A 14,016-nucleotide genomic window follows, 5' to 3' on the forward strand; every position below is an offset into this window, starting at 1 on the left:
TCTCGTGCGACCAGGTTAGTCTGTTGCTGACTATTGCCGCAATCTCATAACTGGTCTTCATCACCGTGGAATAGCAAAATGCATGCACCCGTATGGTTGTGGTTATTTTCGAAAGCCCTGCCTTCTCAATTTAACTTCCACTTCAAGCAAAACATAACTTATCTTCAGGTCTGTAAATTTCGATTCCTGATTGTTTTCTAAGTTGAGACATCGGTTTTAAAGAAACGGCTGTCTTCTTGTCCTAAGTGACATGGCCTCTCAGACGAACCATGAGAAGCTGCAGCAACACAGTGAGGTTGAACATTGCATAAGTCCATTGATTACTGCACCGCCAGCAGTTTCTGTAGTGTAGTGGTTAGCACATTCCCCTAACATGCGAAAGGTCCCCGGGGCCATACCGGGTAGAAACATCAAGTGCTTCTCATGTTGTGTGAGGAATGTTTGCACAAAGTACTTTTGTTCCCCCATCTCGTATGTTCGAGGATTATGAGGTTTAGTCTCTCATGAGCCACGAAAATAAATTCCACATTAAGTCACAAGCACTGAATTATCGACAGGCAAAGAGAAGAAAAGGACCTTCCTATTTTGGATATTCGGAGCTAGTTCATCCACAACAGAATTTCATGCATTTACAAATGCAGATAAACATACTTATTCACCATCTCAAACATGTCTAAATAAACGACAAATGCAACTTACTGCGGATGCTTCATTCTGAAACAAAAACAGAACATACTGGACACTCTCAGCAGGACTGACAGCCTCTGTGGAGCGAGATGGCAGCGGTCGTTCCGGGCCTGGGTGACTCTTTGTCAAAGCTGGAGAACTGGAAATGGGGTCAGATTCAGACTAATGTGGATGGGGCGGGGTTGGCGTGCCCTATTGGGCCTCGATAGAGTGGTCAGCAATAGGTGGAAAATGACGAAAATGTCTCGGACAGAAAGAAAAAGGGAATGTAAATGAGGCTAATCAAGGCTAACAAAGGTGCTGATAGTGGCGCCTCAAGAGATCAGAATGTGTTAATAGCAGAACAAAGTAAGCAGTGTGTCAGCGAACAATTGGCGACAGGGTTGCTCAAGTAGGATGGTATGGGCTGGGGGGAGGGGGGCAATGCTGAGGGTAAAACATACCAATGGAAGGAATGAAAATAACTTGATGGAAATAAACAGATGGTGGAGGTAGAAGAGAGATTACACAGTCTGATGTTGTTGAACTGAATAAAATGAAACATACAGAGAGCTGCCTGAATCAACTGGAATTAGTCAATAGAGGTAAGTGAATGTCATACCCCTAGACCAACGAGCCCCGGGAACGTAACAGAAGCACGCTGTTATTGCCATCGAAAGTCGATCTAACATCTGCGGAAAATACTGGAACAACTCAGCGAGTCAGGCGGGATTTGTCGACAGGACAACAAAGCTCGTCTTTCACCATCACCTTTCATTTAAACCGGGGCGGGTTAGAAATGTCGGACGTTTTAACCAAGTCAAATCCTGGTGGGAGCAAACAGAACAACAGGAAAGCGGTCTGACAGGGTGCAAGTCAGGAGAGATTAAATGAGAAAAGGCCTAGGGTTCCCAGGCCACAGAGTGAGGTGAGCATCGAATGAGAGAATAATTACACCACAGTATGAGGCCATTCTAGCCGCTGTGTCTGTGCCAGCTCTCAACAACTACCGCCCGGATACAAAGAAGTGGAAACAAGATTCAAACCCAAATCTGCGCTGGAAGTACACACAGAATGGGGGCAGCATTTGCAGTGTGAGACTGTTGCACACACTATGAGTGTGCAAGCTGTATTGAGCCCAGTGGAAAGATGCGCTGCTGTTCCTCGAGTGTTTGTTGAGCTTCTTTGGAACATTTCAGGAGGCCGAGGTCCGGGAGGTCAGCGTTAAGATGCAGCTCTCCAGTCAGTTCAATTCTCCACTTTGGCTCTGTGGATTAGATGGGTCACGTCCCTGTGAAGTTAACGCAGATCATGTTAAGTTCGATCTAATTTCTACATCTTGTGGTTTTATATGTTGAAACATCTGTTTTTGAAAGAAACAGCAGTCGTCTTGTAATAAGTGGCCTGGCCTCTCAGCCTCACCATGCGAATCTGCAGCAACACAGTGAGGTTGCACATTGTACACGTCCGTTGATTGCCAGCTGTTTCTGTAGTGTAGTGGTTATCACATTCGCCTAACACGCGAAAAGTTCGAAACCGAGCAGAAACTTCTCGTACTTCCAGTTTAGTCTGTTGCTGACTATTGCCGCAATCTCATAACTGGTCTTTATCACCGAAGAATAGCAAAATGCAGGCACCCGTATGGTTGTGGTTATTTTCGAAAGCCCTGCCTTCTCAATTTAACTTCCACTTCAAGCAAAACATAACTTATCTTCAAGTCTGTAAATTTCGATTCCTGATTGTTTTCTAAGTTGAGACATCGGTTTTAAAGAAACGGCTGTCTTCTTGTCATAAGTGACATGGCCTCTCAGACGAACCATGAGAAGCTGCAGCAACACAGTGAGGTTGAACATTGCACAAGTGCATTGTTTACTGCACCGCCAGCGGTTTCTGTCGTGTAGTGGTTAGCACATTTCCCTAACATGCGAAAGGTCCCCGGAGCCATACCGGGTAGAAACATCAAGTGCTTCTCATGTTGTGTGAGGAATGTTTGCTCAAAGTACTTTTGTTCCCCCATCTCGTATGTTCGAGGATTATGAGGATTAGTCTCTCATGAGCCACTAAAATAAATTCCACATTAAGTCACAAGCACTGAATTTTCGACATGCAATGAGAAGAAAAGGACCTTCTTATTTTGGATATTCGGAGCTAGTTCATCCACAACAGAATTTCATGCATTTACAAATGCAGATAAACATACTTATTCACCATCTCAAACATGTCTAAATGAACGACAAATGCAACTTACTGCGGATGCTTCATTCTGAAACAAAAACAGAACATACTGGACAATCTCAGCAGGACTGACAGCCTCTGTGGAGCGAGATGGCAGCGGTCGTTCCGGGCCTGGGTGACTCTTTGTCAAAGCTGGAGAACTGGAAATGGGGTCAGATTCAGACTAATGTGGATGGGGCGGGGTTGGCGTGCCCGATTGGGCCTCGATAGAGTGGTCAGCAATAGGTGGAAAATGACGAAAATGTCTCGGACAGAAAGAAAAAGGGAATGTAAATGAGGCTAATCAAGGCTAACAAAGGTGCTGATAGTGGCGCCTCAAGAGATCAGAATGTGTTAATAGCAGAACAAAGTAAGCAGTGTGTCAGCGAACAATTGGCGACAGGGTTGCTCAAGTAGGATGGTATGGGCTGGGGGGAGGGGGGCAATGCTGAGGGTAAAACATACCAATGGAAGGAATGAAAATAACTTGATGGAAATAAACAGATGGTGGAGGTAGAAGAGAGATTACACAGTCTGATGTTGTTGAACTGAATAAAATGAAACATACAGAGAGCTGCCTGAATCAACTGGAATTAGTCAATAGAGGTAAGTGAATGTCATACCCCTAGACCAACGAGCCCCGGGAACGTAACAGAAGCACGCTGTTATTGCCATCGAAAGTCGATCTAACATCTGCGGAAAATACTGGAACAACTCAGCGAGTCAGGCGGGATTTGTCGACAGGACAACAAAGCTCGTCTTTCACCATCACCTTTCATTTAAACCGGGGCGGGTTAGAAATGTCGGACGTTTTAACCAAGTCAAATCCTGGTGGGAGCAAACAGAACAACAGGAAAGCGGTCTGACAGGGTGCAAGTCAGGAGAGATTAAATGAGAAAAGGCCTAGGGTTCCCAGGCCACAGAGTGAGGTGAGCATCGAATGAGAGAATAATTACACCACAGTATGAGGCCATTCTAGCCGCTGTGTCTGTGCCAGCTCTCAACAACTACCGCCCGGATACAAAGAAGTGGAAACAAGATTCAAACCCAAATCTGCGCTGGAAGTACACACAGAATGGGGGCAGCATTTGCAGTGTGAGACTGTTGCACACACTATGAGTGTGCAAGCTGTATTGAGCCCAGTGGAAAGATGCGCTGCTGTTCCTCGAGTGTTTGTTGAGCTTCTTTGGAACATTTCAGGAGGCCGAGGTCCGGGAGGTCAGCGTTAAGATGCAGCTCTCCAGTCAGTTCAATTCTCCACTTTGGCTCTGTGGATTAGATGGGTCACGTCCCTGTGAAGTTAACGCAGATCATGTTAAGTTCGATCTAATTTCTACATCTTGTGGTTTTATATGTTGAAACATCTGTTTTTGAAAGAAACAGCAGTCGTCTTGTAATAAGTGGCCTGGCCTCTCAGCCTCACCATGCGAATCTGCAGCAACACAGTGAGGTTGCACATTGTACACGTCCGTTGATTGCCAGCTGTTTCTGTAGTGTAGTGGTTATCACATTCGCCTAACACGCGAAAAGTTCGAAACCGAGCAGAAACTTCTCGTACTTCCAGTTTAGTCTGTTGCTGACTATTGCCGCAATCTCATAACTGGTCTTTATCACCGAAGAATAGCAAAATGCAGGCACCCGTATGGTTGTGGTTATTTTCGAAAGCCCTGCCTTCTCAATTTAACTTCCACTTCAAGCAAAACATAACTTATCTTCAAGTCTGTAAATTTCGATTCCTGATTGTTTTCTAAGTTGAGACATCGGTTTTAAAGAAACGGCTGTCTTCTTGTCATAAGTGACATGGCCTCTCAGACGAACCATGAGAAGCTGCAGCAACACAGTGAGGTTGAACATTGCACAAGTGCATTGTTTACTGCACCGCCAGCGGTTTCTGTCGTGTAGTGGTTAGCACATTTCCCTAACATGCGAAAGGTCCCCGGAGCCATACCGGGTAGAAACATCAAGTGCTTCTCATGTTGTGTGAGGAATGTTTGCTCAAAGTACTTTTGTTCCCCCATCTCGTATGTTCGAGGATTATGAGGATTAGTCTCTCATGAGCCACTAAAATAAATTCCACATTAAGTCACAAGCACTGAATTTTCGACATGCAATGAGAAGAAAAGGACCTTCTTATTTTGGATATTCGGAGCTAGTTCATCCACAACAGAATTTCATGCATTTACAAATGCAGATAAACATACTTATTCACCATCTCAAACATGTCTAAATGAACGACAAATGCAACTTACTGCGGATGCTTCATTCTGAAACAAAAACAGAACATACTGGACAATCTCAGCAGGACTGACAGCCTCTGTGGAGCGAGATGGCAGCGGTCGTTCCGGGCCTGGGTGACTCTTTGTCAAAGCTGGAGAACTGGAAATGGGGTCAGATTCAGACTAATGTGGATGGGGCGGGGTTGGCGTGCCCGATTGGGCCTCGATAGAGTGGTCAGCAATAGGTGGAAAATGACGAAAATGTCTCGGACAGAAAGAAAAAGGGAATGTAAATGAGGCTAATCAAGGCTAACAAAGGTGCTGATAGTGGCGCCTCAAGAGATCAGAATGTGTTAATAGCAGAACAAAGTAAGCAGTGTGTCAGCGAACAATTGGCGACAGGGTTGCTCAAGTAGGATGGTATGGGCTGGGGGGAGGGGGGCAATGCTGAGGGTAAAACATACCAATGGAAGGAATGAAAATAACTTGATGGAAATAAACAGATGGTGGAGGTAGAAGAGAGATTACACAGTCTGATGTTGTTGAAGTGAATAAAATGAAACATACAGAGAGCTGCCTGAATCAACTGGAATTAGTCAATAGAGGTCAGTGAATGTCATACCCCTAGACCAACGAGCCCCGGGAACGTAACAGAAGCACGCTGTTATTGCCATCGAAAGTCGATCTGCGGAAAATACTGGAACAACTCAGCGAGTCAGGCGGGATTTGTCGACAGGACAACAAAGCTCGTCTTTCACCATCACCTTTCATTAAAACCGGGGAAGGTTAGAAATGTCGGACGTTTTAACCAAGCCAAATCCTGGTGGGAGCAAACAGAACAACAGGAAAGCGGTCTGACAGGGTGCAAGTCAGGAGAGATTAAATGAGAAAAGGCCTAGGGTTCCCTGGCCACAGAGTGAGGTGAGCATCGAATGAGAGGATAATTACACCACAGTATGAGGCCATTCTAGCCGCTGTGTCTGTGCCAGCTCTCAACAACTACCGCCCGGATACAAAGAAGAAGTGGAAACAAGATTCAAACCCAAATCTGCGATGGAAGTACACACAGAATGGGGGCAGCATTTACAGTGTGAGACTGTTGCACACACTATGAGTGTGCAAGCTGTATTGAGCCCAGTGGAAAGATGCGCTGCTGTTCCTCGAGTGTTTGTTGAGCTTCTTTGGAACATTTCAGGAGGCCGAGGTCCGGGAGGTCAGCGTTAAGATGCAGCTCTCCAGTCAGTTCAATTCTCCACTTTGGCTCTGTGGATTAGATGGGTCACGTCCCTGTGAAGTTAACGCAGATCATGTTAAGTTCGATCTAATTTCTACATCTTGTGGTTTTATATGTTGAAACATCTGCTTTTGAAAGAAACAGCAGTCGTCTTGTAATAAGTGGCCTGGCCTCTCAGCCTCACCATGCGAATCTGCAGCAACACAGTGAGGTTGCACATTGTACACGTCCGTTGATTTCCAGCTGTTTCTATAGTGTAGTGGTTATCACATTCGCCTAACACGCGAAAAGTTCGAAACCGAGCAGAAACTTCTCGTACTTCCAGTTTAGTCTGTTGCTGACTATTGCCGCAAACTCGTAACTGGTCATCATCAACGAGGAATAGCAAAATGCATGCACCCGTATGGTTGTGGTTATTTTCGAAAGCCCTGCCTTCTCAATTTAACTTCCACTTCAAGCATAACTTATCTTCAGGTCTGTAAAGTTCGATTCCTGATTGTTTTATAAGTTGGGACATCGGTTTTAAAGAAACGGCTGTCTTCTTGTAATAAGTGACATGGCCTCTCAGACGAACCATGAGATTCTGCAGCAACACAGTGAGGTTGAACATTGCACAAGTCCATTGATTACTGCACCGCCAGCGGTTTCTGTAGTGTAGTGGTTAGCACATTCCCCTAACATGGGAAAGGTCCCCGAGGCCATACCGGGTAGAAACATCAAGTGCTTCTCATGTTGTGTGAGGAATGTTTGCACAAAGTACTTTTGTTCCCCCATCTCGTATGTTCGAGGATTATGAGGTTTAGTCTCTCATGAGCCACTAAAATAAATTCCACATTAAGTCACAAGCACTGAATTTTCGACAGGCAATGAGAAGAAAAGGACCTTCTTATTTTGGATATTCGGAGCTAGTTCATCCACAACAGAATGTCATGCATTTACAAATGCAGATAAACATACTTATTCACCATCTCAAACATGTCTAAATGAACGACAAATGCAACTTACTGCGGATGCTTCATTCTGAAACAAAAACAGAACATACTGGACAATCTCAGCAGGACTGACAGCCTCTGTGGAGCGAGATGGCAGCGGTCGTTCCGGGCCTGGGTGACTCTTTGTCAAAGCTGGAGAACTGGAAATGGGGTCAGATTCAGACTAATGTGGATGGGGCGGGGTTGGCGTGCCCGATTGGGCCTCGATAGAGTGGTCAGCAATAGGTGGAAAATGACGAAAATGTCTCGGACAGAAAGAAAAAGGGAATGTAAATGAGGCTAATCAAGGCTAACAAAGGTGCTGATAGTGGCGCCTCAAGAGATCAGAATGTGTTAATAGCAGAACAAAGTAAGCAGTGTGTCAGCGAACAATTGGCCACAGGGATCAGATTGCTCAAGTAGGATGGTATGGGCTGGGGGGAGGGGGGCAATGCTGAGGGTAAAACATACCAATGGAAGGAATGAAAATAACTTGATGGAAATAAACAGATGGTGGAGGGAGAAGAGAGATTACACAGTCTGATGTTGTTGAACTAAATAAAATGAAACATACAGAGAGCTGCCTGAATCTACTGGAATAAGTCAATAGAGGTAAGTGAATGTCCACACATAGACAAGCTTTTAGACAATGTCGCGATTGTCTCGCGAACCTATCGGTTCCCTGCTGTGTGAGCTCAGCTTCTCAAAGCAAACCCAATGTGAATGAATCCCGCCGAATGAGCCGCATAGAAATGAAGAAAACATATCGCCTGACCAACAGAAAACGTTATCAAAGGGCTCGTCCGGGATTTGAACCCGGGACCTCCCGCAAGTTTCGCAATCGAGACACCCAAAGCGAGAATCATACTCCTAGACCAACGAGCCGCGGAACTGGCACAGAAGCACGCTGTTATAGCCATCGAAAGTTGATCCAACATCTGCGGAATATACTGGAACAACTCAGCGAGTCAGGCGGGATTTGTCGACAGGACAACAAAGCTCGTCTTTCACCATCACCTTTCATTAAAACCGGGACGGGTTAGAAATGTCGGACGTTTTAACCAAGTCAAATCCCGGTGGGAGCAAACAGAACAACAGGAAAGCGCTCTGACAGGGTGCAAGTCAGGAGAGATTAAATGAGAAAAGGCAGTCGTCTTGTAATAAGTGGCCTAGCCTCTCAGCCTCACCATGCGAATCTGCAGCAGCACAGTGAGGTTGCACATTGTACACGTCCGTGGATTGCCAGCTGTTTCTGTAGTGTAGTGGTTATCACATTCGCCTCACACGCGAAAGGTCCCCGGTTCGAAACCGGGCAGAAACATCTCGTCCTACCAGGTTAGTCTGTTGCTGACTATTGCCGCAATCTCATAACTGGTCTTCATCACCGAGGAATAGCAAAATGCATGCACCCGTATGGTTGTGGTTATTTTCGAAAGCCCTGCCTTCTCAATTTAACTTCCACTTCAAGCAAAACATAACTTATCTTCAGGTTTGTAAATTTCGATTCCTGATTGTTTTCTAAGTTGAGACATCGGTTTTAAAGAAACGGCTGTCTTCTTGTCATAAGTGACATGGCCTCTCAGACGAACCATGAGAAGCTGCAGCAACACAATGAGGTTGAACATTGCATAAGTCCATTGATTACTGCACCGCCAGCGGTTTCTGTAGTGTAGTGGTTAGCACATTCCCCTAACATGCGAAAGGTCCCCGGGGCCATACCGGGTAGAAACATCAAGTGCTTCTCATGTTGTGTGAGGAATGTTTGCACAAAGTACTTTTGTTCCCCCATCTCGTATGTTCGAGGATTATGAGGTTTAGTCTCTCATGAGCCACTAAAATAAATTCCACATTAAGTCACAAGCACTGAATTATCGACAGGCAAAGAGAAGAAAAGGACCTTCCTATTTAGGATATTCGGAGCTAGTTCATCCACAACAGAATTTCATGCATTTACAAATGCAGATAAACATACTTATTCACCATCTCAAACATGTCTAAATAAACGACAAATGCAACTTACCGCGGATGCTTCATTCTGAAACAAAAACAGAACATACTGGACACTCTCAGCAGGACTGACAGCCTCTGTGGAGCGAGATGGCAGCGGTCGTTCCGGGCCTGGGTGACTCTTTGTCAAAGCTGGAGAACTGGAAATGGGGTCAGATTCAGACTAATGTGGATGGGGCGGGGTTGGCGTGCCCTATTGGGCCTCGATAGAGTGGTCAGCAATAGGTGGAAAATGACGAAAATGTCTCGGACAGAAAGAAAAAGGGAATGTAAATGAGGCTAATCAAGGCTAACAAAGGTGCTGATAGTGGCGCCTCAAGAGATCAGAATGTGTTAATAGCAGAACAAAGTAAGCAGTGTGTCAGCGAACAATTGGCGACAGGGTTGCTCAAGTAGGATGGTATGGGCTGGGGGGAGGGGGGCAATGCTGAGGGTAAAACATACCAATGGAAGGAATGAAAATAACTTGATGGAAATAAACAGATGGTGGAGGTAGAAGAGAGATTACACAGTCTGATGTTGTTGAACTGAATAAAATGAAACATACAGAGAGCTGCCTGAATCAACTGGAATTAGTCAATAGAGGTAAGTGAATGTCATACCCCTAGACCAACGAGCCCCGGGAACGTAACAGAAGCACGCTGTTATTGCCATCGAAAGTCGATCTAACATCTGCGGAAAATACTGGAACAACTCAGCGAGTCAGGCGGGATTTGTCGACAGGACAACAAAGCTCGTCTTTCACCATCACCTTTCATTTAAACCGGGGCGGGTTAGAAATGTCGGACGTTTTAACCAAGTCAAATCCTGGTGGGAGCAAACAGAACAACAGGAAAGCGGTCTGACAGGGTGCAAGTCAGGAGAGATTAAATGAGAAAAGGCCTAGGCTTCCCTGGCCACAGAGTGAGGTGAGCATCGAATGAGAGGATAATTACACCACAGTATGAGGCCATTCTAGCCGCTGTGTCTGTGCCAGCTCTCAACAACTACCGCCCGGATACAAAGAAGAAGTGGAAACAAGATTCAAACCCAAATCTGCGATGGAAGTACACACAGAATGGGGGCAGCATTTGCAGTGTGAGACTGTTGCACACACTATGAGTGTGCAAGCTGTATTGAGCCCAGTGGAAAGATGCGCTGCTGTTCCTCGAGTGTTTGTTGAGCTTCTTTGGAACATTTCAGGAGGCCGAGGTCCGGGAGGTCAGCGTTAAGATGCAGCTCTCCAGTCAGTTCAATTCTCCACTTTGGCTCTTTGGATTAGATGGGTCACGTCCCTGTGAAGTTAACGCAGATCATGTTAAGTTCGATCTAATTTCTACATCTTGTGGTTTTATATGTTGAAACATCTGTTTCTGAAAGAAACAGCAGTCGTCTTGTAATAAGTGGCCTGGCCTCTCAGCCTCACCATGCGAATCTGCAGCAACACAGTGAGGTTGCACATTGTACACGTCCGTTGATTGCCAGCTGTTTCTGTAGTGTAGTGGTTATCACATTCGCCTAACACGCGAAAAGTTCGAAACCGAGCAGAAACTTCTCGTACTTCCAGTTTAGTCTGTTGCTGACTATTGCCGCAATCTCATAACTGGTCTTCATCACCGAAGAATAGCAAAATGCATGCACCCGTATGGTTGTGGTTATTTTCGAAAGCCCTGCCTTCTCAATTTAACTTCCACTTCAAGCAAAACATAACTTATCTTCAAGTCTGTAAATTTCGATTCCTGATTGTTTTCTAAGTTGAGACATCGGTTTTAAAGAAACGGCTGTCTTCTTGTCATAAGTGGCATGGCCTCTCAGACGAACCATGAGAAGCTGCAGCAACACAGTGAGGTTGAACATTGCATAAGTCCATTGATTACTGCACCGCCAGCGGTTTCTGTAGTGTAGTGGTTAGCACATTCCCCTAACATGCGAAAGGTCCCCGGGGCCATACCGGGTAGAAACATCAAGTGCTTCTCATGTTGTGTGAGGAATGTTTGCACAAAGTACTTTTGTTCCCCCATCTCGTATGTTCGAGGATTATGAGGTTTAGTCTCTCATGAGCCACTAAAATAAATTCCACATTAAGTCACAAGCACTGAATTATCGACAGGCAAAGAGAAGAAAAGGACCTTCCTATTTTGGATATTCGGAGCTAGTTCATCCACAACAGAATTTCATGCATTTACAAATGCAGATAAACATACTTATTCACCATCTCAAACATGTCTAAATAAACGACAAATGCAACTTACTGCGGATGCTTCATTCTGAAACAAAAACAGAACATACTGGACACTCTCAGCAGGACTGACAGCCTCTGTGGAGCGAGATGGCAGCGGTCGTTCCGGGCCTGGGTGACTCTTTGTCAAAGCTGGAGAACTGGAAATGGGGTCAGATTCAGACTAATCTGGATGGGGCGGGGTTGGCGTGCCCTATTGGGCCTCGATAGAGTGGTCAGCAATAGGTGGAAAATGACGAAAATGTCTCGGACAGAAAGAAAAAGGGAATGTAAATGAGTCTAATCAAGGCTAACAAAGGTGCTGATAGTGGCGCCTCAAGAGATCAGAATGTGTTAATAGCAGAACAAAGTAAGCAGTGTGTCAGCGAACAATTGGCGACAGGGTTGCTCAAGTAGGATGGTATGGGCTGGGGGGAGGGGGGCAATGCTGAGGGTAAAACATACCAATGGAAGGAATGAAAATAACTTGATGGAAATAAACAGATGGTGGAGGTAGAAGAGAGATTACACAGTCTGATGTTGTTGAACTGAATAAAATGAAACATACAGAGAGCTGCCTGAATCAACTGGAATTAGTCAATAGAGGTAAGTGAATGTCATACCCCTAGACCAACGAGCCCCGGGAACGTAACAGAAGCACGCTGTTATTGCCATCGAAAGTCGATCTAACATCTGCGGAAAATACTGGAACAACTCAGCGAGTCAGGCGGGATTTGTCGACAGGACAACAAAGCTCGTCTTTCACCATCACCTTTCATTTAAACCGGGGCGGGTTAGAAATGTCGGACGTTTTAACCAAGTCAAATCCTGGTGGGAGCAAACAGAACAACAGGAAAGCGCTCTGACAGGGTGCAAGTCAGGAGAGATTAAATGAGAAAAGGCCTAGGGTTCCCTGGCCACAGAGAGAGGTGAGCATCGAATGAGAGGATAATTACACCACAGTATGAGGCCATTCTAGCCGCTGTGTCTGTGCCAGCTCTCAACATCTACCGCCCGGATACAAAGAAGAAGTGGAAACAAGATTCAAACCCAAATCTGCGATGGAAGTACACACAGAATGGGGGCAGCATTTGCAGTGTGAGACTGTTGCACACACTATGAGTGTGCAAGCTGTATTGAGCCCAGTGGAAAGATGCGCTGCTGTTCCTCGAGTGTTTGTTGAGCTTCTTTGGAACATTTCAGGAGGCCGAGGTCCGGGAGGTCAGCGTTAAGATGCAGCTCTCCAGTCAGTTCAATTCTCCACTTTGGCTCTGTGGATTAGATGGGTCACGTCCCTGTGAAGGTAACGCAGATCATGTTAAGTTCGATCTAATTTCTACATCTTGTGGTTTTATATGTTGAAACATCTGTTTTTGAAAGAAACAGCAGTCGTCTTGTAATAAGTGGCCTGGCCTCTCAGCCTCACCATGCGAATCTGCAGCAACACAGTGAGGTTGCACATTGTACACGTCCGTTGATTGCCAGCTGTTTCTGTAGTGTAGTGGTTATCACATTCGCCTAACACGCGAAAAGTTCGAAACCGAGCAGAAACTTCTCGTACTTCCAGTTTAGTCTGTTGCTGACTATTGCCGCAATCTCGTAACTGGTCTTCATCAACGAGGAATAGCAAAATGCATGCACCCGTATGGTTGTGGTTATTTTCGAAAGCCCTGCCTTCTCATTTTAACTTCCACTTCAAGCATAACTTATCTTCAGGTCTGTAAAGTTCGATTCCTGATTGTTTTATAAGTTGAGACATCGGTTTTAAAGAAACGGCTGTCTTCTTGTAATAAGTGACATGGCCTCTCAGACGAACCATGAGAATCTGCAGCAACACAGTGAGGTTGAACACTGCACAAGTCCATTGATTACTGCACCGCCAGCGGTTTCTGTAGTGTAGTGGTTAGCACATTCCCCTAACATGCGAAAGGTCCCCGAGGCCATACCGGGTAGAAACATCAAGTGCTTCTCATGTTGTGTGAGGAATGTTTGCACAAAGTACTTTTGTTCCCCCATCTCGTATGTTCGAGGATTATGAGGTTTAGTCTCTCATGAGCCACTAAAATAAATTCCACATTAAGTCACAAGCACTGAATTTTCGACAGGCAATGAGAAGAAAAGGACCTTCTTATTTTGGATATTCGGAGCTAGTTCATCCACAACAGAATTTCATGCATTTACAAATGCAGATAAACATACTTATTCACCATCTCAAACATGTCTAAATGAACGACAAATGCAACTTACTGCGGATGCTTCATTCTGAAACAAAAACAGAACATACTGGACAATCTCAGCAGGACTGACAGCCTCTGTGGAGCGAGATGGCAGCGGTCGTTCCGGGCCTGGGTGACTCTTTGTCAAAGCTGGAGAACTGGAAATGGGGTCAGATTCAGACTAATGTGGATGGGGCGGGGTTGGCGTGCCCGATTGGGCCTCGATAGAGTGGTCAGCAATAGGTGGAAAATGACGAAAATGTCTCGGACAGAAAGAAAAAGGGAATGTAAATGA

At 45.4% G+C, this 14,016-nt stretch overlaps 1 non-coding gene across 1 annotated transcript; it reads left to right on the plus strand.

The window, feature by feature from the left end:
- Positions 1-8,549: 8,549 nt before the first annotated feature.
- trnav-cac (transfer RNA valine (anticodon CAC)) lies at positions 8,550-8,622 on the plus strand. Its single transcript has one exon. It is a non-coding gene; the product is annotated as a tRNA-Val (tRNA).
- Positions 8,623-14,016: the final 5,394 nt, after the last annotated feature.

Source organism: Scyliorhinus torazame, chromosome 5 (assembly GCF_047496885.1).
Source record: "Scyliorhinus torazame isolate Kashiwa2021f chromosome 5, sScyTor2.1, whole genome shotgun sequence".
NCBI classification, from domain to species: Eukaryota; Metazoa; Chordata; class Chondrichthyes; order Carcharhiniformes; family Scyliorhinidae; genus Scyliorhinus; species Scyliorhinus torazame.